Source organism: Ursus maritimus, unplaced genomic scaffold (assembly GCF_017311325.1).
Source record: "Ursus maritimus isolate PB19 unplaced genomic scaffold, ASM1731132v1 scaffold_29, whole genome shotgun sequence".
Lineage (NCBI taxonomy): Eukaryota > Metazoa > Chordata > Mammalia > Carnivora > Ursidae > Ursus > Ursus maritimus.
In genome coordinates this window covers 23441042-23466785 of record NW_024425452.1, presented here as the reverse complement: position 1 = coordinate 23466785, position 25744 = coordinate 23441042, and positions in this window count along the sequence as shown.

Genomic DNA, 25744 nt, shown 5'->3' with positions numbered 1-25744 from the left:
CTGGAGGTCAGGGAAGAGGTTCGAGCTGGGGTGTAAACTAGTGGTTGAAAGTACAGAGGTGGCGCACATTCTTACATTAAAGAAGCTATGGAAGTGGATAAAATCACATGAGGGGGGAGAATTGAGAGAAAACAGAAGGTGGCCTAGGATTGAGTCTTGCTTGAGTAACATCAATATTTACTGAATATTGACATCAGCGACACATGATGGACCTGTATAGGTGACCAAGAAGGAGAGGTAGAGAGATAGGAGAAAAATCTTTCATCTTATGAATGTGTTTGTTGTTGTAAAACAAACCACTCCAAAATTTAGTAGCTTAAACAACCACCATTTTACTGCTCACGGTCCTATGGGTCAGCAATTGGACAGTTCTTCTGCCATCTTACTTGAGGTCACTTATGCAAATGTACTCACCTCATGCCTTGAAGGGATGGGTGGGGCCCCCCCTACATGTTTGGGGCCTCACGTGGGATGGCTGGAGTGACTGGCACTGCCAGCCTCTCTCCCTTCATTTTTCCTGTCTCCCAAGGTCTTTCTTCCCAAGTTGGTTAGCCTGGGCTTGCTCGTGCTGCAAAGGCAGCATTCCAAAAGGACAAACCCCAGTGCACTAAAGTCATGTTGGCGGATATCCTATTGGCCCAAGCAAGTCATGTGTCCAAGCTCAGAGTCAGTGTGGGAGGAGAGATAGGAGAAAATCTTTATATAAAAGTATAGAGACTAGGAGGACTGATTTCTTGGAAATGGGGGGTCAGGGGTGGGTAACAATTTACCACAGTAATCCTCACTTAGGAACTTACGGTGATTTCTTATTTCCCATCAAGTCCAATCTATATGACTTCTCACCACAGTATACTATTTATTGTTCTTTCTAGTCAGGCTACTTCTTTCCTTGTACTTCATTCTTCCTATGACCTCTGCCTGAGCTCCTACTCCACGTCTCAGCCTTCTCCACGTGGCTCATTTTACCCATCTTAGGCTTATTTCCAACCTTCACATTTTTGTTCATTTCATTCCCTTAGCCTAGAACAGCCTCGGTGTCCCCCTTCCCTCAGTCCTACAGCAAAGACATTAATCTAATTCTAATCTCAACTTCCCAATGAGGCCTCCTTGGATTACTCTGCCTTCATCAATCAGTCCTGTCTATAAATTCCTATTGATCCTATTGATTCCTGTTTTGATCTTAGTTGTGTGTATTTTTCACTGTTGGCTTTACACAGATATACCTTTTTCTTACAACTGGATTGCGAATCCCTTGATGAAAGAAACTGTGCCAGGGCACCTGGGTGGCTCTGTTGGTGAAGCGTCTGCCTTCAGCTCAGGTCATGATCCTGGGGTCCTGGGATCAAGACTCTTATCGGGCTCCCTGCTCAGCGGGGAGTCTACTTCTCCCTCTCCTTCTGCTCCTCCACTGCTTGTGCGCTCTCTCTCTCTCTCTCTCTCTCTCTCTCTGTCAAATAAATAAATGAAATCTTTAAAAAAAAAAAAAGAAAAGAAAAAAGGAAAGAAAGAAACTGTGTCTTAGACCTCTTTAACATAATGGCATATAAAGATGAACAAAACAGTATTCTCAAGAATGTTACCGGCTAACAGAGGAGATACCCCCAAGTAAACCAGTGATTGATTCTAACAGAGTATAGGTGCTATTTAAAGCCTAAGAGCAGGGTACTGTGGGAAAACAGTCCACAGCCTCTAAATGTGTTGTTGGTGTTGGCTATTGTCTTTGGGGGTCTTTCGTTTGTTTGTCAGGTTCTAGTGAGGCCAGGTGTGGTCAGGGAAGCTGACCTCTAGACCAAAACTGCAGCGGGGGGTGAAAATGGCCTGAGAAAGGCAGGCAAAAGCAGTGTGAGGCTGAAGTTTGAGAAGAATGTAGATAAAGCGGAAAGAGAGATCCTGTTCTTTAGGAATTCCAAGTTAACTCAGTCTAGATAATCAGAGGACTTAATCTAGCTGGAGAAGAGTGAGAGAGGAGCAGGTCAGATTTGAAGTTGGGACTTCAGCCTGGAAAAGCTGCCTCTCGACGTTCTTTTGTGTTATTCCTGATGCAGATTTTGGAGGTAGGGATTGGCCAGTGTGGGTAGGGCACCAAAGGGCCCATCTCCTCAGAGGTAAGATGGGACAGGGAGGTGGGGAGGGAGCCCTCAGGGTCCCTGTTCCCTCAGCTGCAGGACTCCTGTGCTGTACCTGTCGTCTCTGTTCACCCCCAAAGGAAAGGCCTGCAAAGGCACGTTAGTCCTAGCCTCTACTTTGAACAATTAATGAAGAGGTGTCTCTGACACCAAGAGGTCAGGGTTCCTGTTATCTCTTGCCTCGACCTATACAACTGTGTAAAGTCATGTAGCTGAGTGACACTGATTATGACAGGCCCCATTTCAAACAGTGATGAGGAATCATGGGCTTTGTTCCCAGGCAATAGCCACCCAGTAACGCTGTGGTTGGTGAAAAGTAATTTTACAGCAAGCTCCCAAACAAATGCTTCTCTGTGTGTGACTTTTTAAATAAAAATAGATACGATTCCTAATCAACCTCCAATACTAATTAGTCCCTTCTCAGATCTTGTAGATGGTTAGTCAACCTCATTTTAGAAAAGGCCAGCTGTTTTGTAGAAAGCTCATGAGAAGAAAGAGACAAAAATAAGTTTACTCTACCAAGCCGTTTTCATGTGGGCTCCTGGTGAGACAGCAAGTGTTTCAGTGACGCATCTAACATAGAATTTTCTTTAGACATATCTGAAGCTCGAATAAGCCAGATCCTGCTGGGGGAGGAAATTAATCCCAAACACAAGTAAGGCATTTGCAAAGTGCTTTAACTCTTTCAAGTCTCCTGACCACAAAATAAATATCCTGGAACAGTCAGTAATGGTGAGACTGAACTGAACAGAAGGCAAGTGAAACATTCCTAGTTAGAGTGGTCATTTTTGGGAAAATCTAAATGTGATTCCAAATGACTTATTTCCATTTAAATAGTTTAGAGGTGATAGAAAACAGCTTACGACATCTGGTAGGGATCCTCAGCCTGTTTCCAGCCGGCATTCTCTCCTGCAATGATTAATGCAACTATCATGAAATATCTGGATATTTCCCATTCATCCCTGCTAAGAAATTCTCAGGCATTACCACTGTGAGTCCGTATAACAGAAAATAAGTTCCCAAAAGCGATTTCCTGTGGGGTTCACTTTAGTGTTTTTTCACCTTCTAAGAAGAATGTTTTAGGGGCACGTGGGTGGCTCAGTGGGTTGAGTGTCCGATTCTTGATTTCAGCTCAGGTCATGATCTCAGGGTTGTGAGGTGGAGCCCCACTGGACTTCACACTCTGCTCAGAGTCTGCTTGTCCTTTTCCCTCCCCACTCTGTCCCTCTCCCTGCTCTTTCTCTCTCTCTCTCTAAAATATATAAATAAAATCTTTAAAAAAAGAGAATAATGTTTTAATGCAAATGGTCTTAGTAACTAAGATTCAAATAGGTCAATGACTCACATTTTTGTGTTTGTTAAGAAGGGGAGGGGGACAGGCAGAGAAATGAAGCATGATTAAATGCAGTTTAATTTTAGAAATATTTTAACTGGAAAGGAGTTCAATGAGGAAACTTCATGAAGTTATATAAAATTACAAAATTTGGAAACTACCTAAATGTCCAACAATAAGTAAATGGATAAATCATGTATGACAGAGCCACATAATGGGCAATCATGTAAATATCAAAATGCTTTTTATGAAAAATTTATATAACATGTAACTATATGATCATACTTCTAATTAATTTGCTGAGAAAAAAATCTAGAAGAAAACACATCAAAATGATAACAGTAGTAGACTTTGAGAGAAAGACCTGTAATTTTTTTCTCCATATAACAAAGTTTTCAAATTTTTAACAAAGGGCATATGCCAGTTTCATAATCTGGAAAATTCCACTTTTATAAACAAACTACAGTTTTAAAATTCACATTTTATAGATCATTTACTAAAATTAAACTTAACAAGTATAGTACCTATAATGCTTTATAGTTTACAAGACATTTTTACATTTATTCTCTATCATCTGCAGCAATTGAGACCCCAGCACACCGTTTATTTTGTATCCAGTCAGGCTAACTGTATTTGACTTTTCACAACATGATAGTAAACCTAGCAAATGTTTTGGCAGAAATAGCATAATCCCCAAATGTAATTTTCTTTATGATTGGTCATAAAATGCATATTATCGATGTAGTAATTTTTAAAAGCTTATGGAAATTATTATATTGAAAGTATTTTAAAACCCCCAGACAAAATGCTACATTCCCTTATTGATTCCCCCATTAAATTTAAATTGTTAAAACTCCCCTTGGAGCCAACACTTAGAACCCACCCTCCTTCTATTCCCCCCACTCCTCATTTTGTTACCTCTAACTTTCCAGAAGGAAAAAAAAGAAACTGAGTATATCAGGCAAAGGCTTCCTCAACATCCCATCCTCATACCCAGGTTCAGCTATCTGTTCTGCAGGGCTTAATGCAAACTGAAAACCAGGGCCCCTTATTTTAAAAAGCAAGGGAAAAAAATGCAGTTATAGGTACTAAAATAGAAAACTTTTTCCTTTAAACATATTAATTATAAAATTATGTTAGGAGTAATAGTGATAAATGTATAAACCATAAACTTTCAAATTGCAAAAAAAGTCTGGTATCATAACTTCATATAATACAACAACAATATTTTATTAATGTGACATCCTAATGACAAGATGATTCTGGCTCACTTTTCTGCAAGTTCATTTATTAGGGTGGCACAATTTTTACTTTAAGCAACTTGGTTTTCAACTGATATAACTGGAAGCGATGTCAGTTGCTCATTTCAAATGCAGGATTACAAATAATTTCTGATAATTTTTAATTTGGAGAAGGATCTTTTTTTTTTTTTTTTTTAAAGATTTTATTTATTTATTCAACAGAGACAGAGACAGCCAGCGAGAGAGGGAACACAAGCAGGGGGAGTGGGAGAGGAAGAAGCAGGCTCATAGTGGAGGAGCCTGATGTGGGGCTCGATCCCATAACGCCGGGATCACGCCCTGAGCCGAAGGCAGACGCTTAACCGCTGTGCCACCCAGGCGCCCCTGGAGAAGGATCTTTCTGAGGATGCAACTCTTATTGGAGCTCTTAAGAGTGTTTCACAGGTTATGACAACATTTGAGATAAACTTCTGATAAAGTATTCGGAAATATACATTTTAGTATATCTAGAGCTGATGACGATTCTTGTGGGACAGCTTTTCTAAAAAGATTTAACTCTTCATACAAATCAGTTTCCTATCAAGTCCGAATTTAATTATAAATGTAAATATATACAATAGCAGCTGAAGAGACATTTGCTTGACAGCATTGCAGGAGTTTTCAAAATCAGAAATTCTAAACTCTGAAATATTCTAATAACTCCCTGACATGCTTTATTGCAATGCCCATGTGTCAACTTCTATTTTGCATTAATATATATATTTTTAAGATTTTATTTATTTATTTGACACAGAAAGAGAGAGAAGCAGAGGAGGAGGGAGGAGCAGACTCCCAACTAAGCAAGGAGCCCGATGCAGGGCTCGATCCCGGGACCCCGAGATCATGACCTGAGCCCAAGGCAGATGCTTAACCTACTGAGTCACCCAGGCACCCGCATTAATATTTTTTACAGAGTTTACTGTCTGCACACCAACAGTTCCTGCCCCAGTGTTCACACACAGCAGTTAATATTTGTACAGATGCTATAGGGTTGGGATCCTGGGACACAGGCAAGCGTGCCTCCCGCAGCAGGTCCAGAAGCTGCCTCCATGCCAAGTCCCTCCTCTCCTCTGGGGCTAGGGCTGTGGCCACCACCACTGCTGCTTCCACGGCTACTGCCATCATCACCACTGAATCTGGACACAGGTACTCAGCCCCCGCCCCCCCTTCAGTGGTTCCCCGGTCTTTGTCAGGTGGGCACACATATGTCGGCAGCCAGGTGAACTGCTTGTTGCCTACCACGCCTGTGGGCTTAAACTGGAGTGTATGCACCCTGCTGCCAGGCAGATCTTCTCTGCTCACGCACGTGCTTCATTGTCCCATTAAATGTCACATATGACACGAAAATTCAAAGAGAACACTATTAAGAATCTCAAAGAATCTCTGCCAAGGCAGAGATTAAATGAAGCATAGGGCTCCTTCTGAGAGTAAGCCTCAGGCAACTGCACAGGTCACCACCCAGGAAGCTGGCCCTGCTCACACCTGTATGTTTACTTTATCTGACCCCAAACTTACTTCCTCTTCTCTAATCCCAGGACCTTGTTCTGTCAGTCATCCCCTTTCTCTGCAGTATTTTAAAAGTATCAAATTATTCTTTACTGAGCGTGCTCAAATCTCTCCATGTAGAAACAGCTCTGCACCCCTCTCTAAATACATTCCTCTTTTTCTCCTTCCCTTTGAAGTCAGTTACTGGGAAATTCGACTGAGATCATTGTCTTGGCTGTTGGACTTCTCCCTTTATCAATCATCAGACTTCTACACTCACAACTTCACCAAATTTTGCTCTGACGATGGCCAGCAAATGCTTCTTGACTAAGGGACTCCTTTAATCCGTGTTATGCACTTAATGTTTGTGTCTCCCCAAAATTTATATGTCTAAGTCCTAAACTGCATTGTCATGTTATTTAGAGGTGGGGCCTTTGGGAGGTAATTAGGTTAAGATGAGATCATGTGATTGGGGCCTCCATGATGAACTAGAGTTCTAATGAGAAGCCGAAGAGAAACCAGGGCTCACTCCTTCTCTCTCTCCACCCCCCCCCCCGAAAGTAAGGACCCAGTGAGAAGGCAGCCATCTACAAATAAGTAAAAGGGTCCTCACTAGGAACTGAATCTGCCAGCAGATCAGCAGATCTTGGACTTCGCAGCCTCCAGAACCGTGAGAAATAAAAGTCTGTTGTTAAAGCTGTCCCGCCTGTGGTATTTTGTTACAGAGGTCTGGGCTGACTAAGACAGTCCTCATCTTACTTAATGATAACTCCTTCTTGAAATTCCTTCCTCAATTTCTGAGACTCCACCCTCTCTTGGTTCTCACCTTCCCTCCAATAATTCTGAATTTTCAGGGGCTTCTTTTTCTGTGCATATACCTGATATTATCCTTGGATTGTTTTTCTTCTCCCTCAGTGTACTATCGCTGAGCAATTCACAGTGCCCAGGCTAGACCAAAGTACTATGTGTCCAAATAACTCCTAAACTCACCTCCACAGCCCAAACGTTTGGGATGCCTGGGTGGCGCAGTCGTTAGGCGGCTGCCTTCGGCTCAGGGCGTGATCCTGGCGTTCCGGGATCGAGTCCCACATCGGGCTCCTCCGCTGGGAGCCTGCTTCTTCCTCTCCCACTCCCCCTGCTGTGTTCCCTCTCTCGCTGGCTGTCTCTCTGTCACATAAATAAATAAAATCTTTAAAAAAAAACAAAAACAAAAACGTCTCTCCAGAGCACCCGACCCATACAATTTCCAATTTCCTGAACGTCTTCACTGAGTTGTCCCTGGATACCTGGCACTCAGTCTGTCCAACAGAAACTCATCATCTGTCCTCTATACTTGGGGCTCTTGTCTCTTTTTCGGGTAGTGGCACTGCTATCCAAACAAACCCAAGGCAGAAAACTGGGGATTGCCTTTGACATCCTCCTTTCCTCATATTCAATCATACACCAGATCTAAGAGATTCTGCATTTTTAAGACTTTTCAGCTTCATCCTCTCTCTCTCGATCTCCACAGAACCTACACTATTTCAGGTCCTCGCCATCTTTCCCCTGGGTTATTGCAAAAGTTCTTCTTTCTGACTCTTTGCCCTCCACCCCTCACTCCTGTTGTGTCCTGTCTACCTTCTCTTCCACTTTGCTGTGATGATTATCTTTCCAACACAAATCAGCTTCTGTTCCACCCTACTTAAGACTTTTCAATGACTCCTCATGCCTGCAAAATAAAGTCCACACTGCCCTAGTAAATAATAAAAGGTCTTTCATAATCTGCCCCTGTGTATTTGTTCAGGCTTATCTCTTCCATCCTTTGCTTTAGCTATGTTGAACTACTAGCAGTCCTCTAAATGAAATGGCTAGCAGTCATTTTACTCTACCCTGATTTTATCTTCTTTTGCTTAGAACACTTCTCCTTATTCTCTTACACCCATTGTCCTCCTCCACATGCTTAGGGCTTCTCAACTACTGTATTGCAGACCAATAGTGCACAGGATGTGAAACTACTAAGTTTGAAGCAGTCAGGGAAGATCTGAGGTGGCCCAACATGGTAAGAAATGGGCACATTTTCTAACACATTGAATGTGAGATGCAAGGCAGAGATGAGTCAAGGATGACTTCAAGGCTTTTGGTTTGAACAACTGGAAAAGTGGAATTGCCATCAAGCCTGGATGAGGAAGACTGGGTGGTGGAAGTTTAGCAGGGATGATAAAATGCCAGTTTGGGATATGACAGATTTGAGATGCCAACTAGACACTCAAGTGGGGATGTTGAGTGGGAAGTTAAATATAAGCTTGGAATTCAGGGGACAGACCTTGGCCAAAGACAAAATCTGAGTGTCATAAGTGTATATGTGGCATTTAATGTCATGAGGCTGAATCAGATCACCAACAGAGTGAATGGAGATTAAAAAATGAAGTCCAAGTTCTGAGTATTTTGGTGTTCAGAAGGAGTAGCCAATGATACAGAAAAAAAAAAAAAAATAGAAAACTCTGATGTCCTGGAAGCCAAGTGAAGAAAAGGATGAAACAAGATGAAATCTCTGGTAGAGTAAAATGAGGACTGAGAATAAATAACTGGACTTTGCAATAAAGAGTTTTAGTGGGGTTGTGGCAAAGAAAGGCCAGGAAGGTTCCAAGAGAAAATGAAAGGAAAGGATTTGGAAGCAGTGATGGAGACAACTCTTTTAAGAAGTTTTTTTTTTTTCTATACAGGGAAAGGAAAAACTAGGATGTTAAAAATGGTGGTTTTTTTTAAGATGGGAGAAATTACAGCATGCATCGTATAATAAAAGAAAAATCAAGAGGAGAAAGACAATTTGAGGAAACTGGAGAGAGTGGGAAGAGTTGCTAGAGTGCTGTCCATGAGCAGTGACAAGACCCAGGCAGGTGCAAGGGACTGGAGGCCATAGTGAAGGGGATGTGTATGATTGACCAAGGCATCTGAGCCAAATAAGGAGGGAGTTGAAATACGTGGGCAGTGAGGGACAGTGAAAAGGGCGTAGGGACGGCATAAAGGATTATTGAGATTGGGGCACTAGAGGAAACAAGCTAGAAAGTTGGAAGGGGGTGGTCAGAAAGTGGAGAGCTTGAAATTGAAATTGTGGGAGGGTGGTACTTTTATGTAAATGATCAGGTCAAGTGTATCATGGGAGTAAGCGGAGGAAAAAATAGGGTGTTGGAGGAGAAGATCACTGGAAGAGAGGAGAGCAAGAAATTGAGAGGCCAGAATATTGGAAGGATTATGTACCTGGACACTGAAATCATTGCATTTTATGAAAGTTTTGGGAAGTCACAGTGACCTAAGAACTAAAATCTTCCCTAATAATATCCACACTCCAACTCTTCAAGGTGACTATTTTATACATTTTCTTTCCTCATGCTTTCAACAATCTCCCCATCCTAGTCAGCAGATGGCTTGTTTCTTTATTTCACTAAGAAAGTTAAATCAGTCTGAAGAGAACTTCCAGATGCTCTCACCAGTCCCAGCTCCCCACTCACCTGCCTCCATGCTGTGTTCTCTGCCTTCCCTTCTATTGGAATGGAAGCACAATTGTGGGTTCCTACTTAAGGCAACCTTTCCACTTGTCACCAGATCCCATCCCTCTCACTACTAGACTCCACATTGCCCTACAGCTACCTCCAATTTCTCTGTTTCTTCTTGCAGCAAAACCCAAGGGCAGACTTTAATCACTGTGTCCTCTTCCCCAACTCCCATCTGTCTTCTACTTACTCATCTGGGGACTCATCCCCACCACAACACTGACAATGTTCTGATTCACAGTTTTCAAATCCAATGGTCAATTCTCAATCCTCCTCGAATTGAATCTCTCACTGCATTTGATAGCGCTGATGACTCCCACATTCTTCAAACACTTTCTTCATCTGACTTCTGAGATATTATGCTCTCATGGACTTTTCCCCCAACAGATTCTCTTTTCCCCCTAGTGCTCCTAGACAGTTCTTGGGTTGCTTCTTTTCTCCATCATCCTTGTTTCTGTGGTGATCTCAACCAGTCCCATGACTTTAAACATCATCCATATGCCTGTGACTTCCATATTCATATCTCCAGTCCCAACCTCTCCTTTGAACTGCCTACTAGACATCTCCACTTGGATTTCTAACAGACACCCCAAACCAAGTATGTCCAAAATGGAATTCTTGAACCCCTATCCCCCCAAACCTGATCCTGCTTCAACATTCCCTAGCTCAGCAAATGGCATCTCCATTCACCCAGATACTCATGTTCAAGTCCTAGAATCACCCTTGATTCCTTTCTTTCTCTTATACCCCTCTTCCAATTTATCAGCAAGCAATGCCAACATTACCTTAGGAATACGTATCTGACCTTTCCTCGTCACCTTCACCCTATGACTGTAGACCAGCGCTAACTAATAGAAATATAACATAAACCACATGAATAAATCTGAATTTTCTAGTAGCCATATTAAAAAGGGTACAAAGTGGGGTATCTGGCACGTTCAGTCGGTATAGCGTGTTGACCCTTGATCTCAGGATCGTGAGTTCGAGCCCCACCCTGGGGCTTAAAAAATTATTTAAAAAAAAAAGGTGGAGGGACACCTCAGTCGCTCAGTTGGTTAAGCATCTGCCTTCAGCTCAGGTCATGATCCCAGAGTCCTGGGATCAAGCCCCGCGTCGGGCTCCCTGCTTAGCGGGGAGCCTACTTCTCCCTCTCCCTCTGCCTGCCGCTCTGCCTACTTGTGCTCTGTCTCTGTTTGTCAAATAGATAAAATTTTTTCAAAAAATAAAAAAGGGTGGAAAGAAGCAAGTGAAATCAATTTTAATTACAGACTTTATCTAACCAAATACCTCCAAAATGTTATCATTTCAACACGTAATAAACATAAAAATAATAAGTGAGATAACTTACGTTGTTTTTTCAGCTGTCTTTCATTTTTAAAAAAGATTTTATTTATTCATTTGAGAGACAGAGACAGAAGGAGCACAAGAAGGGGGAGAGGGAGAGGGAGAAGCAGACTCCATGCTGAGCCAGGAGCCCGATGTGGGGTTCCATGCGGGACTCCATCCCAGGACCTGGGATCATGACCTGAGCTGAAGGCAGATGCTTAACCATCTGAGCTACCCAAGCGCCCGTCAGCTGTCTTCCTAATCCCATGTGTATTCTATACTTACAGCACCTCCAGTTTGGATGGGCCACACTCTCAGTGCTCAGTAGCAACCGTGCTATCCTATTGAACAGTGCGTCATCTTTTACCTGGACAAATGAAGTCGTATTTTAATTGGTCCCCTCGTTACATCACGTTTCTCTCCTACTTTCCTCCCACAGATATTCACCCCTTATTAGCCAGAGTAAAATATAAAATATAGGCAAGATCATGTTCATTCCCTACTCAAAATCCTCCTATGACTTCCATCACACTTAAAATAAAGTCCAAATACTTCATCATTGCTTACATAGCCCTACACAATCAGGCTTCCTTTCCCACCCCTGCCCCTGCCCTGGACTTTTTCTCCTACCACAGACCCTGTCACCACTCCTTTGCCACCCCACTGACCTCAGCTGTTCCTCAAACATAGCAAACATACCCGCTCTCCACCAGGGACTTTCAATTGCTGTTCCTTCTGCTTGGAACTCTTTTTCCCCCAGACCTCTAGTGGTTTATTCCCTCACTTCATTCAGACCTTTGCTCAGACCACCTCAAAAGTGGGTATCTGGCACGTTACAACCTATCTAAAACAGAACCCTGCCACTTGGGCTTCTCTCTTTGCTTTAGTCTCTTCAAAGCATTGACTATGAAGGTCAGCATTACCTGACCTTGTGTTATGTACTTATTTGTTTGCTTAGCAAATTCCCCAAATTAGAATATAATCTCCAGGCAAGTGTGGGCTGTACTTTCTTCACTACATTCTAACTCCTTTATCTGAATGTTAAGTAGGTGCTTAATAAATATTTACTGACTGAATAGAGAAGGAAGACAAAAAGCAGCAGCCCCTGACATTCAAAACTGGCCTGACACAGTTGGGCCATGTTATATTCCCGTTAGACATAAACCATCTCAGAGATCATCAACTTCAGACAAGCTTACGCTGAGACCATGATGAAATGAGACAAGTAAGGCCACTTCATAATTTTGCCTAAGAATAGACAACAAAAACAGGGTCAATGTGCTACGCCACCCCCGCCCCCCCGCCATGTCCTCTTTCAGACAAAATGAGTGACTGCTGCTTCTTTATAAATTACAACTTCATTCTCATTTTGGTCTACCCTTCTTGCAACTAAAATTTGAGATGCCCATCACAGAACTGTCTTGTTTTCTTCTCCCCTTCTTTAGACCTCCCTGAATCACTCAACCAAGGTACAAATCCTGTAATACACTCTCTCTGATGCACTCTCTTACTGAGAGCCCCATGATTCTCCATGGTGTGTATTCTCCTTCATTACAAGGAGTAATAAACCCAACTTACTCACTTTCTGCTGTGTTCCTGGGGTCCTTTGGCAGTGAACACTGACAGAATGAATGAATGAATCAGCCTCTGCATTTGGAGATTATGGATGATCTCTATTCTCTTCTTCATAATTTTTTATTTCGTCTGTACTCTTTAATGTTTCTATAAAAAAATAAGTATTATTTTGAAATCAGGGAAATTTGAAGACATATTTAATTTTAAAATAACAACTAGTATTGTATATCAGAGACATAAATTCTTAATAAATAGGAGCCCTGGTTCTAAAGCCAATTCTGACACTTCCTAGCGGAGTAAATGTGGGAAGTCTATTTAGCCTTTCTGGATCTCATTGCTAAAATGCAGGGTATATCTTGAGATCCCCTGCAACTCTAAGAGCTTTAATTAAAATTCCTCCAAAGTAACTGTATTTAACTTGACACAGTGATGTTCAGGAAGGGAGCAGTGAGGAGAGTGTTAACATATGATCATATGCCAAATTGTTCTACTTTTTCTGTTAATTTGGACAAATTATTTTAAAACCTTGACTTCTTTCATCTTTCCTATAAATTACAGGTTGTAACACCTCTCCTTACATGGAGATTTCTTAAGTATCATTTTTTTTTTCGAGATTTATGTATTTGAAAGAGAGAGAGCACATGTGTGCACACGTGCAAGCGGGGGAAAGGGCAAAGGGAGAGGGAGAGAGAGAATCTCCAAGCGGTCTCCCTGCTGAGCGTGGAGCCCAAAGCAGGGATTCATCCCATGACCCATGAGATCATGACCTGAGCTGAAACCAAGAGTCAGATGCTTAACCGACTGAGCCACCTAGGTGCCCGTTAGGTATCATTTTGTAAATACCTGTGTCAGGAGTATCAGCTGTGGGCATCTTCCATTTCCGTTCAACGGAACTACTATGGAAGCCAGTTATGTTAACTGGAGACCCAAAACTGCCCTAACCTTAAGAACCTCAGAGTCAGGGCATCTGGCTGGCTCAGTCAGTAGAACACGTGTCTCTTCATCTAGGGTTCATGAGGTTGAGTCCCATGTTGGGTGTGGAGATTACTTAAAAATTAAATCTTAAAAAAAATAAGGAAACTCAGAGCAAACAGGAGAGAGGAAAATGTAAGCAGATGGTTGAAATATTGTATGATGCACTTAATAAGAGATAGATGTCCAAGATCAGAGGACATAAGTGTTGGGGTATCAGGAAAAGTTCTACAGAAGAATAACTAAGAATGTAAGGAAGGATGAGGAAAAGTAGAATATGTTGGAGGAGAGCATTCCATACAAATAAATCTTTTATAAACATGAAATAGCATTGTGTATTCAAGGAGATAAAAGCACGTTAGTATTACTTGAATGGGATATGAGCAGTAGGAGGGAGGAAGCAGTGAAAGGAGGCATTAGGAGGTGAGGGTAGAACTCTTAGAGGTGGTGTATTCCATATTTCAGCCCAATGCAGGAATTTCTTCTAGACTCTATATCTGCACCCTCCACTATGCCCATATGGCTGTTTAAATTTAAATCGTAATTACTTAAAATAATTCCATTCCTTGGTCACACTAGTCATATTTCAAGGGCTCTTTGCCCCATGTGGTGAATAAGTACTGTTTTGACAGGACATATCTAGGACATTTGTATCCCTGCACCATGTTTCATTGGACAGCACTGCTTTATAGTGTCCCTGATAGATGCCCGTTTATCTTCTACTTGAATGGTAGGGAAATAGCTACTACCCAAGATCGTATATTCCATTTTTAAACAGGTTTATTTGCTAAACATAATTTTAAATAATTTAACCTATAATACACTTCCCTCTGATTTCTGCATAAGAATCCTAGTTCTGTGGGTAAATATAATAAGTTCACACTTTCTTTCACTTCATGGCTCTTTGTCTATTTTCAGACCTTGTCTTGTGTCCTTCTTTTGTTCTCTTTCTCAGGCCAATCTTCCCAAACACCTTCTGTGCTTCCTCCCATGCCTGTTTTCAAATTCTTTCTATTCTGGTGGTCCTCCTCCACAGTTCTTCTAGATCATGTTTTCCTAAATTGAACTCTTTGTCTCAGTTGTGGTTTGATCAGCAGAAAACAGAATTACTACTTTCCTGTACTCCAAGAACTTCATTTCCATAAATGGAACCTAACCCTATTTTGCCTTTTAAGTTCTTTTTTAAAGCGTCTCTCATTCTGTTGTGCATTTTAAGCTCATTGACCTGTAATAGCCAGTCCCCACTTTATTTTTAACATAAGTTCGCGTTGTAGTAAGTCTCACTAAGTCTGTATCAGACAAGTACCCCCCCTTTTCTTAAAGCTTTTATTTATTTATTTATTTATTTATTTACTTACTTACTTACTTACTTATTTATTTATCAGAGAGAGAGAGAGAGGACAAGCAGGGGGAGCGGCAGAGAGAGAGGGAGAAGAAGGCTCCCCCCAAGCTGGGAGCCTGATGCAGAGCTCAATCCCAGGACCCTGGAATCATGACCTGAGCTGAAGGCAGATGCTTAACCTACTGAGCCACCCAGGTGCCCCCCCTCTTTTTTTGATTAGACCTCTAATTTCTTGCTGTCAATGAAATTCTGTTATGCACTCCAGAGAAAAAAAGCAGAAGAAGAGTGAAAAAACTCAGAGGTAAAAAGGTAATTAAGAAATATGATTTATTATTAAATCTGTCCCTTAAAAATATTAAATCAGATATAAAAGAAAATATTAAAAAGAGAAATGATAGCCTTTGACAAAAAATGGTAATAAAATTGCCAATTGAAAATGGGCCGACAGTAAATTGTTCATGCCAATAAGTGACTTTTAAGCGCTTCTTAGGTTAATGAATGCACTGAATTATTAAGTAATTCCTTTTCGCCAGGCTAATACCTCTTTAACACATAAAAGTTGCAGTTCATCTTTAGAGATACAGGTTTACCTGTGAGTGTGGCGCTGCAAATTGCAGGGGAATGTATATACACTGTGTTCCGATTCCTGCCTCTGAATGACGCCTGCAGGAACCGCCCAGAGCTGTTCCACCTGCAGCCTGATCTTCTATAAGGAAAAATTCCCTTTGTTCCTTTTGTGGGATCACATGTGGAAAGAGCATTCCCAACCATTCATCTGAATTACTAAAATTGCCTTTTGATTAGGCCATCTCTCCCTACTCTTCTTGTACCAGACTTTGAAACGACAATTTTCCTAAAGCGAGATGCAGCATACATTTGCCACAACAAGTGTGCGTCACGGAGGTCCCAGCAACTCAAGTACCTCAAATCCTACGCTGAGTATTTCGGTACCACTCCATGATCCTAAAATCGGGTAGCTGACAAACAGCTCCACCTCTCAAGTTTCATTATGGGATCAGTTTACACACTTTAGTGAGCCGTGTCGCCTCCTGTGTTCTGAGCCAGTACACTGTGGCCGCTCAGTGGATCCGTCTTCTCAGAACACTCTAGAAAACTGACAGTTGAATATCTGGCTACTCCTTTTTAGGCTGTTTTCAGTACATGGTCTACATATACTGAGTAGTGAAATTATTAATAATGCCTTAGCCTGGATTAGCTTTTTTTTTTTTTAAGATTTTATTTATTTATTCGACAGAGATAGAGACAGCCAGCGAGAGAGGGAACACAAGCAGGGGGAGTGGGAGAGGAAGAAGCAGACTCCCAGCAGAGGAGCCTGATGTGGGGCTCGATCCCATAACGCCAGGATCACACCCTGAGCCGAAGGCAGACGCTTAACCGCTGTGCCACCCAGACGCCCCAGCCTGGATTAGCTTCTTCACATCCATTATCTCCCTGGATCCCTACAACCCCCCATGAGACCAGCAGGGCAGAAATGATTCCCCTTTTATGTAAGAGGAAGCTTAGATTGCGAGAGATAACACGTTTGCTCAAGGTCACACAGAAAGTAAGTGGTAAGCCAGGATTCAGACCTTAGTCTGATAAAAAAAAAAAAAATAGCAATGTTCTTTTTATTATGATGCTTTCTCTATGTTAGGTAAGGTAGAATTCACCTAAAACTTCTCCACTTACTTCAAGAAACTGTCCTTTGTAAAGACTATTCATTTCATCTTTGAAAGACATAACCAGACTTATTCTATGGTACATGCTATGATGTATAATCCTCTGGTGACAAAATTAAGCACATGGTTTACAAAATATTCAGCAGTACCTAAGACTTGAATCACATGAACAACCATTTTCTACTGTTCGTACTTCAACTTATAATGTATCCTTGGAGATTGCCTATTGAACAGGGTTATGCAATATGATGATACAATAGAATTTGGGGCCTGGAAGGGACTTTCATCTTTTAAACCTTTTAAAATTAGCTTTAAAAAGAAAGATTTTATTTATTTATTTGACAGAGAGAGAGCAAGCACAAGCCGGGAGAGCGGCAGGCAGAGGGAGAAGCAGGCTCCCTGTTGACCAGGGAGCTCGATGCGGGACTCGATCCCCAGACCCTGAGATCATGACCAGAGCTGAAGGCAGACGCTTAACCAACTGAGACACCCAGGCGCCCCCAATTTAGCTCTTTTTTAAGTGAAAAGGTAATGCGTATAGGGAAAATTCAAATAGTATAAGAAGATATGTAGGTAGGTATATACCTTCTAATGTACAGATGTACCTACAGACATTTTTACACTACTTGAATTTTCTTACCCTACTTCAATGCTTGAATATTACATATTAAATATTAATATTACATATCAAATATTAATTATTAAATCTATGTATATATTTAACATATATATTTATATCTCAACCAAGAGCTCCAATTCCCTAATCTTCCTCCCCAGAGGCAATTTATAGATCTCCTAGAAGCTGTCTAGGCACACACAATATAAATGTAAACGAAAGCATGCTGTACATACTGTTCTGTATCTTGCTTGTTTTTTTTAACTTAACGATATATCTTGGAGGCCATTCCTTAGCAATGCATTATTTTCCAGGGCTACATAGTATTCTATGCTATAATTTATTCAAAAAATCCTACTAATAGAAATTGGTGTGGGGGGACTATATGCAGTCTTTTGTTATTATAAACAATACTGTAGTCATAACCTTTATATATATCTTGACTAAAAGTGGAATTGCTGGGCCAATCTGTATGCATTTCTATCGTACTGTTTAATCATTGTAAAATGGCCTTTTTTATCTAGTTTAATGTTTTTCCTATAAAATTCAACCTTGTCTGGTATTAATATTGGGGTCTCTATTTTCTTTTTGCATGAATTTGATCTATCTTTTACCATTCTTTCACCTTCAAGCTCTGAGTCACTTTTTTATGTGTGTCTCCTATTTGGTGCTTACATTTAGGTTTGCTTTGTCATCCAAACTGAGATTCTTATCTTTTAATAAGCAAGTCTATCCATTTTATATGAGTTCTGTCATCCAATTTTGTTATGTTTTCAGTTTTTAATGCTTCATTTTTTTTTTAGCTGGTTCCTTCTCAGAAATCTTTTGCTAAGAAGAACCTTAGAAGGGGCGCCTGGCTGGCTCAGGGAGTGGAGCACGGGACTCTTGATCTCAGGGTTGTGGATTTGAGTTATGTGCTGGGCGTGGAGAATGTTTAAAAATAAAATCTTTTTTTTTTTCAAAGAAGAATGTTAGGAAAGATAATAAGAAACTAATGAAATTGGTCATACATGGGGCTGGGGTGAGAACAAAGTGGGAAGAATCAGGAAAGGGACAACTTGTCTGAGCATAACATGTATAGTTGTTATTTTGGAAAGAAATATTTCTGCTGGGAGCCTGCTTCTTCCTCTCCCACTCCCCCTACTTGTGTCCCCTCTCTCGCTGGCTGTCTCTCTCTCTGTCAAATAAATAAATAAAATCTTTAAAACAAAATCAAAATTAAATGTAGGCATAACTGTGCAATTGAATATAAACAGAAACAAATGAACCTAGTTGTATTTCAAATGAACATAACTTCAGAGGGAAAAATAAACGAATCCAGATTATTTTGAACATAGCACTTTATCTACCCTCGATGTAAAAATAAAAAAGAAATGCCAACAAGTCTTAAATCCTATAATTGGTTAGAAACTTCAGGTTTTTAATGTTTACTTGAATAAACACATACTTTAAAAAAGTTTAAGATATCATTTACAACCATACAATTCACACATTTAATGTATGCAACTCAATAGTGTCTAGTATATTCACAGAGTTATGCAACCATCACCACGATCAATTTAGAACATTTTCATTGCCCCAAGAAGAAACTCCACACCCATTAACACATACTCCCCATTCTCCACCCCCCATCTCCCTCCTACTCTTAGACAAACACCAATATACTTTCTGTCTCTGTACATTTTATTCTAGACATTTCATATAAATGGAAGTCTACAGTATGTCATCTTTGGTTATTGGCTCCTTTCAGGTACTTTTCATAATGTGTTCAGGGTTCATCCATGCTGTAGCACGAATCAACATTTCATTCCTTTCATTGCTGTGTAATAATATTCCATTGTGTGCATATACCACAGTTTCTTTATCCATTCATCAAATTGGACATTTGTGCTGTTTCCACTTTTTTGAGATGAAGGGTTGTTCCCACTATTTACATTGTTAAACAGAAGTGATGAGAGCAGAGATTCTTATTTGTTCCTAATTTTTCACTATCTTCTCCTGGCCAAGTATTACAATGGATCCCTAAATTCCAGACCTGCCCAGCCCTCCTGTCAAATGCAACTTGTTTTTGGTAAGACCTGATTTATATACAGATCAGTAAGAAAAAGACCACTCAACAGAAATAAAATGGAAAAGTGGGCAAGGACATAAATGAGAAAACAACAAAAAGTGCGGTAAACATGTAGAGAAATATTCAAACTGCCTGGAAGTCAGTTAAAAACAAACCAAAGCACCACACTTGCTAATTCAATTAACAGAAATCTAAAACATAACAAATGTGCTATGAATAATGTTGCTATGACTCTTTAAACAAGTTTGTGTGTGGACATGTTTTCATTTCTCTTGGGTATATACCTAGGAGTGAATTGCTCAGTCAAATGGTAACTCTATGTTCAAAGTTTTGAGGAACTGTCAAACGTTTTTTCAAAGTGACTGTACCATTTTACATTTCCACCAGCAGTGAACGAGGGCTCCAATTTCTCCACATCTTCACCAACACTTGCAATAGTCTTCTTTTTTCTTTTTTTTCCATTATACCCATCACAGTGGATGTGAAGTGGCGTCTTATTGCGGTTTTGATTTGCATTTCTATAATGGCTAATAATGTTGAGCATCTTCTGACTAACTCATTCATCATTTGTGTATATGATTTGGAGGAATGTGTATTCAGAGCCTTCGCCTATTTGTATTTTTATTAGTAAGTGGTAAGTGTTCTTTGTATATTTTGGACACAAGTCCCTTGTCAGGCATATGAATTGCAAATATTTCCTCCCATTCTGTGGGATGTCTTTCACTTTCATGATGTCCTTTGAAACACAAGAATTTTTAATTTGGATGAAGTCCAGATTATTTTTCTGTTATCACATGTACTTTTGGTGTCGTTTCTAAGAAAACATTCATTGCTTAACCCAAGATCATGAAGATGCATGCCTATGCTTTCTTCTAGGAGTCTTATGGTTTTAGCTCTTACATTTAGGTCTATGATCAATTTTAAGTTAATTTTTTATGTATGGTATAAGGGAAGGTACAACTTTGTTCTTTTGCATGTGAATATCCAGTTTTCCCAGCACCATTTGTTAAAGATTTTTCTCTTTCCATTGAACTGCATTGTTACCCTTATCAAAAAATCAATTAACCACGTGAGGGTTTATTTTTGGACTCTCAGTGCTATTTCTTTGATACATATGTCTATTCTTATGCCAGTACTATAGTCTTGATTCCTATAGCTTTAGTAAGTTTTAAAATCAGAAAGAATGAATCCTCCAAGTTTGTTTTGTTTTACTTTTTTTTTTGGTATCCTGGGTCTCTTGCATTTCCACTGGAATTTTGGAATCGACTTGTCAATTTAATCAAAAAAGGAATATGATCTTTTGATCATGTTTGTATTGAATGTATAGATCAATTTGGGGAATACTGCCATTTTAACAACTTTATCTTCCAATGCATGAACAGGGGATGTCTTTCCATTTATTTAGATCTTCCTTAATTTCTATCAACAACGTTTTGCAATTCTCAGAATACAATTTTCACCTCCTTTAAGAAATTTCTTCAAAAGTATTGTTCTCTTTGATAGGATTGTAAATGAAATTTTCTTAATGTCATCTTGGTTTGTTCATTGTTAATATATAAAAAAAACAATTGATTTTTGTATATTGATCTTTTATCCTTCAGCCTTGCCAAAGTCACTTATTAGTTCTCATAGATTTTTAGTAGATCCCTTCAGCTTTTCTATGTACATTACTATATAACATCTATATAATGTAATCATCTATCACTATATAATCATCTATGATGATTGTATCATCAGCAAAGAGAGGTGATTTTGTCTTTTTTTTTAAGTATTTATTTATTTGAGAGAGAGAGAGAATGGTGGGGGAGGGGCAGAGGGAGAGGGAGAGAGAGTCTAAAGCAGACTCCACTCTGAGCGTGGAGCCAACCTGGGGCTTGATCTCAGGACCCTGAGATCTTGATCTGAGCGGAAACCAAAAGTCAGATGCTTAACAGACTTTGCTACCCAGGCACCTCAATTTTGTGCCTTACTTTCCCTTTTGGATGATTTTTATCTTTTTTCCTTGCTTAGTTGTCCTGTCTAGAACTTCCAGTGCAGTGCTAATTAGAAGTGGCAAGAGAAGACATCCTTGCCTTATTTCTGATCTTAGGGGGAAAGCATTCAGCCTTTTGCCATTAAGTATGATGTTAGCTGTGAGGTTTTCATACATTAATACTAAAGTATTAGGGATAACAGGCATCATGTCTGCAATCTACTCTCTCAAAGGGGACAGAAAAAGTAATGGGTGTGTGTGTGTGTGTGTGTGTGTGTGTGTGTGTGTGTGTTATGGAGAGAGAACAGAAAGATGGTGAATGTGATAAGGTCGATGTGGTAGATAAGGACTGAAGAATTCTAGAGTGACACATTCTCCAGTCTGTTTCCCCTGAGCCCTTTTACCAACTGAAAGGTTTACTGGGTGCCACCTCATTTACTCATCAAGTTTGAGAGCAATATTCTTGGCTTGATCCTTGCTGCAAACCCAAGACACTTCTTAATTTTCATCTTTTGTTACTTGGAGTTAAGCAGCAGTTGTCTCTTCCAATGCTACAAGTTCTGAATTTCTAGACTCTCTATTCTCTTTTGTTCCGGCTTGTAAACTAGCCAGTTATTTCTGAACCCATCTGTCTTTTAGTAATTTGGAAATGCACAAATATTAACCCATCTCTTCCCTTAAAATTACAAGTCTAGAGACACATCATTTGTCTTCCAAATTATCAGAGGCAGTAGTATATTTTGCTACAGCATAACATGGATCAACATTTATCTTCAAAATGTTTCATATTTGGCCGGTGGGAGAACTTTGAAGCTGGCCTTCTGCTTATTATTCTTTGAACACATCCTTACTTTTGGACAAAACTAGATATTCCAGGCTCATCTTGTACTTTCCCTGCCCCAGCCCTATAATCAGCCATTTATTCAAGAGCCCGAGTTCCTTGAATCGAAAATAGTATTGAGAAACCAAGTTCTAGGAGTTCAATGTGCTCATTGCTGCAGAAATATCAATCCTTCTAGGCCGAACAAGCTAAGTGATGTATGTATGTATATACATACACAGGAAAACACATACCTACATACCTATCTATCAACTACCTACCTACCTTGAAAACCAAGTGTTCACACTGATACTTCTATCTCCAATTCCAGTTTGATACTCTAACATTGATTCTGGCCCTCCTTTGTACCATATTTGTACCTCCTTTCTCTATCAGTGAGAAGCCTGGCTCCTCTTCCCCAATATATTTACTTATCTGCTCAATCCCTCCATATATGATCAGCCTTCCAAACATTTAGGCTCTATCTTTGGCTCTACCTCTTCTGGACACACAAACCACATGTGACCAAGTTCCCTTGACCCTGGCTCCAGCCCTTCTGAGCACTTAACCATATCCCAACCAAAGGAAGGCAGAATGAGCCAACTAAGTTTTTGAGGCAGTTATAATATCAAAGAAATAATAATCTTGGCTAAAAATGTTTGTGATTGTTGGCATCTTAAAAAGACCCTTGGGCCCCCAACCCAAGGGCTATTTATTACCTCAGCAGATGTTAATCTATCCTGACTGATATATCAGTGCATGTGGGTAGGGTGGGAATGTGGGGAGAAGTGACTGTTTCCTAGGAGTAATTCCCTGCTTAGCTTTAAGAATATAACTTTTCTATTCAGTGTGTGTGTGTATGTGTGTGTGTGTGTGTACACACATATATGTATACGTATTTACCTGTGTATATTATATATGCATACATATACATACTACTAGTAGGGGAAAATTATCAAATGTATTCCTTTTTGTAATTCTAAGAACAAGAATGGGTACAGACCAAGAAAAAGTAGTAGTCTATTTTTATTTTTATAATTTTAGTGTATCTTGTTTTCAAGCTAATGTTAGCACTCTCACAAATTGAAATTTAATTCTGCTTGGACTTAATATGTTGGTTTAGACTGGTAATCGCTTTTCATTTTTTTTTTTTAAGATTTTATTTACTTATTTGACAGAGACAGCCAGCGAGAGAGGGCACACAAGCAAGAGGAGTGGGAGAGGAAGAAGCAGGCTTCCAGTGGAGGAGCCTGATGTGGGGCTCAACCCCAGAATGCTGGGATCACGCCCTGAGCTGAAGGCAGATGCTTAACTGAGCCACCCAGGTGCCCCCGGTAATTGCTTTTCAAATTCAAGATGATGCTACCAAACATATTAATGAATGGTAGTGAAAGCATAGTTTCCAAACTATGTGCAGAACAGTAAGCCATTCTATATATCAGTTTGGCACATAAATAAATATGTCCATCTTTCATTTGAAAAGGGCTAATTCATAATTACAGGGGAAAAAATCAGTAAACTAGAATGCAGTCCAATTTCTGAAAGCTTCCTGGGACATGGGCCAGTCAGTTTCTTGGTGGATAACTATTTGCCACCTCTCAGGTGGTCAGTTCTCTGACTTGGTGAAGGACACGCTGATGAAGGAGGACTGAAACAGGGGAGGCTGCTTTGGTTGGTGAAGTTGCTTGAGTCTTACGCTGGAGGGTGGGAGACTGTGATCCTGTGTTTCCCTCACCCTCTCTAAGCCTGTTTTCTTATCTGTGAGATAAGAGGACTGGAAATAGTAATTCTCTGGTTTATCCCAAGTTCTATTATTCTACTATTAGGGTTATTTATTTCCTTAAGTAAGACTTTCCACCTTGAGCAGAAATCTTATCTTCCAAAAGGATTTGATGAACCTGGATTTCTGGCTTGCAGGAATTTAATGGAGAATTCAGGCATTGTCCATGTTCTTATTTAGTTGCAGCTGCTTCTCAAGAGCCTCGAAAGCCATTCCTTTCATAACTAAAGCACAAAAATAAGTTCCTTAATTTTCTAATGATTCTTCTCTGCTCTAGATACCATCTGGGATTTATAATATATTGGCAGTGTCCAGTTCTAACTTCTGATCCACTTGACTAGAGCTGGTGGTACCTCGGGGAAGGTGGAAAAGTAGCCACAGGCTTTGTGTGAAGGTGAAGAGCTCCCCACCATCCAGCCACCTCTGCTGAGGGGACCCCAGGCCTTGGACTCTATGTGCAAGGGGCATTATCCCTGCGATACAGACAAGAGGTGGGAGTTCACAAGGACACCGGGTAAAATGTCCTAGAGCCCTATGTGAGACAGAGCTGGGGGGAGTTTTGTTCATCTTTGATATCACAACTTTGATGTTGATAGGAGACAGCAGAGTGCTCTCTATTTACAGAGGACGGGTTTCTCTTGGGTGAAAGAACAGTTCCAAGGAAAAGCAGCCATTATGGGGAAGGTGATGAATGTGCCATTCTAAAAAGCCTGCCATGCTATTATACCACATGGCCATCAGCCAGCTTCCAATAATTCTGTCCTTAGTATGTTGCTGGGAAGCTGAGAGTAAGGAGTCAAGATGTTTGTACTGTTCAGTCACTGTAAAAATTACAGGTGGTAAATGAAGAATTGATCAGTGAGATTCACCAGTTATTTGTTCTCAAGAGTATGAATGACAAGTGGGTTTGCACCAGTGATATTTTTTAGAGTGGCTTCAGATAATTTTCATTGAATACTTTGCGTATTGACTCTTCACCCTTTTAACAGCTTGGTTTGACTCAAGAAAAATGCAACGAGTATGCTGGGGTTTTTTGTTTTCTTTTCTTGGCTTTGCTTCAGAGTAGTTAAATAAATAAAGGAAAATGGATGGTTTCATAAAAAACAATTACCAATATGTAATTCAGTTGGTATCAATACTTTTAAACCCAAGAAATAACTGATAAACTTTATGGAAATGACTTGTAATTAGCCATTAAACTGTCAATGCTTGTACTTCTTGATGTGAGGGTATGATGTACTGTGAAACGCCTTCCAGAGGGTGATGATTGTGCAGGGAGATGGATTCAAGCTGATGGCTGCTGGGGCAAAGAGGAAATTGAAGTACTAAGAGCGTTACCCAGATGCTGGAGGCCAGGATAACACAGTCAGGCAAGTAAGCATATAATGCTGTTCTTGACTGCATGCCTTTAAGTTCTATAAGCAGTTAAGAAACAAACAGGTTGGCTGAGAATTTCTGGAATGCCACTATTTCTAAAATTAAAAAGATATTTGCTTGATTATCAGTTGCATCTACATTTTATGTTATACTTTGAAATGGCTAAATATAGAAGAAGATATATTAGGGATCTAACATATAAACAGCAAATAAAATGAATTCAAACTGGATACTTTCTTTTCTAAGTTAATCGTTTTAAATTTAGTTTCAAGAGAAGCAATGAAGGGGTGGGGGTAGGATGGGGAGGAGGGGAAAGGGGAGGGTTAAAAGCACTGACTTGGTGGTCAAGAAAGCTAAGTATTGGCTCTGGGGCTACTGAGCAGAGGGTGAGCTCAGTGAGGTCACTTACTAGTCTCTGCACCTGTTTGCTTGGCTGAACATTAGATACTAAGTACTTCCA